Source organism: Schistocerca americana, chromosome 2 (assembly GCF_021461395.2).
Source record: "Schistocerca americana isolate TAMUIC-IGC-003095 chromosome 2, iqSchAmer2.1, whole genome shotgun sequence".
NCBI classification, from domain to species: Eukaryota; Metazoa; Arthropoda; class Insecta; order Orthoptera; family Acrididae; genus Schistocerca; species Schistocerca americana.
The window spans coordinates 543,732,832-543,735,124 of NC_060120.1; positions in this window are offsets into that span (position 1 = coordinate 543,732,832).

Consider the following 2,293-nt stretch of genomic DNA (forward strand, 5'->3'; position numbering starts at 1 on the left):
TTTGAACAGAAAACAGATGGAAATCCGCACCTCAAATCTTCGTATGTCCTACAGTCCCACATGATTAAGTGCATTCACGTGGCTGCCTCGTCTTGTGAGTGATCTTCGTATGTCCTACAGTCCCACATGATTCAGTGCATTCACATGGCTGCCTCGTCTTGTGAGTGACCACAAACGAAATTTATCTTCACTACATAAGACCAAGGCGAAGGGAATACTTTGTCAAACTGATCAAGCCACATACATGGATGTTGGTCAGTTGCAGGGTCAGGAACAAGGCATACGTCTGGGCTGAGATGAAATGATGTCGGATCTTGTCCTTGTCTAAGTCAATGAGCTGGTATGGTTTGTTGGTTTTAATTGGCGTGGGCATATCATGAAGCTGACGTAACTTCTCCTGTAATTCATTCAGATTTTCTGATTAGCTATGCATTTCCTTGTTTCCTGTACTAGATCCAGTATTTAGACTATCCCTTGTGACATGTTGGTTGTGTTATGTTGTTTGTGGGGCTCGCGTGCAGCTTCTCTCTGCTTTCTACGTATTTCTGTTTGACTGTATCTGAATCATAGCTGTGACTGGATTTCTGGGGTTTCACTTAGTGTGACGGGACAAGTACGATCAGAGTTCTTTTCTGTACAGTGAGTAACTCTTTCATCGGCAATGGATAGCAACCCTAGCTTATCCAAAACTTTTACTTCCTGATCTCTCTCCTTTGCTTTAATCCTTCATCATGCTGTAGAACTTGCTGAAACATATTCTTTAGCAGTTGAACCTGCTCTCAAATGACTTCCCTTACAGCTTTGCATACTTACGTTTGACCTACTGGTGCAGCATCCTTTCACAAAGGCTACTATCCTTTCAAAATTATCATATGACTCTCTGTCCCCTCACCCAGCTTGGCCGGATTTCTGCCGCCTCGGTTACTTTATTGATCACTTCTTCATGCCACTGATTCACTGTTTCTAATCCTGCCATGACTTCGCTTATTTCTCTTCTGATTTTTCTGTGGTGCCTTTTTTGTCAATAAATGTATCTAATTTGGTGTTTTGCATCTCAGTCTTTTCCCCTAGCGCTTCTATAAATGACACTCTGAGCTTTATTGTAATATGACTAAAGAAAACAATTATAATCATTACACAGAATTAAAATATCTTTATGATATTAAATGTTCTACAGTAATGTGAACCTCATCAGGTTCATATTCTTCACAACATTTTTGGAATGTGTTACATCGTTTCAGATGATTCACCGTTACTTTATTCAAATAAGAGATGATAAGGGTGTAGTGAAGGTTATATTGAGATTCCAATGACAAAGTTTAGGAGCATTTTACCATTTACAAAGTATTTATTCACTCAGTTTAAGACAAACCCCGCATTTTTCCCATGAGGTTAATTAGTAACTATTCAATGACACTTACGAATTATTCAGGATCTGCACTGTCGAACGAACGAATGTGAAATGAGAGAAGATTCACTTAGTGGCTGTTGCTGAAGTTCTTGCTTGGACAGTGCTAAAGGAAGCTCCAAGCAGCCATTAAAACTTTTCTGAATGTCAGGTCATTTGACAAGACATGTGGTAAGTATGGTGTTTCCATGAGCTAATTGACTGGCAAGTGTGGCAGGGGGGGGGGGGCAATCATTTGCAAGTGTGGAAAGAGGGCTTAAGTTTCATAACATAATGCATGAACCGCTGAATGTCTTTGTGGGCAGGTATCATTAGATATCTTGATCCTAAATAATATTATCATGGCCTCTTATAATAGAGCTAGAATAACAATTTCATTGTCACTACTAGTAGACCATTACACCAATAGCCAACATCATGCACACAGTACGATGAAACTAATTAGTTAAATGAGACAAGAGGCTAGTTGTTAATAGTGCTACATTACATTACAGTTGATAAGTTCCTTTATATCACGGAATGGGTGGGCAACTAACCAGTCATACAGTGTTTGTTTGAATGCTTATTCTGGTAAATCTTGTACAATTTGTAAATGCTTATTAAATAATTTCTGTCCTGTGAGTTCATAGCTGTTAAATGATTTTGACAGTCTGTGGTGTCGAGTATTAATCGTTCTATTACTTCTTGTGATGTAACAATGCACATTTTCTCTGAATTTTGCTTCCAGTAACTTCTCTTTGTATAAAGTAAAACATAGTATACATGTTATTACAAACATGATTTTTTGTTCACATTGTCATAATGTCAAGAGCCTGTAATTACCCTAATAGTTTGCTTCTGAAGTAGTAGGATACCGTATAATATTATGCTTGAAAAATAGAATGT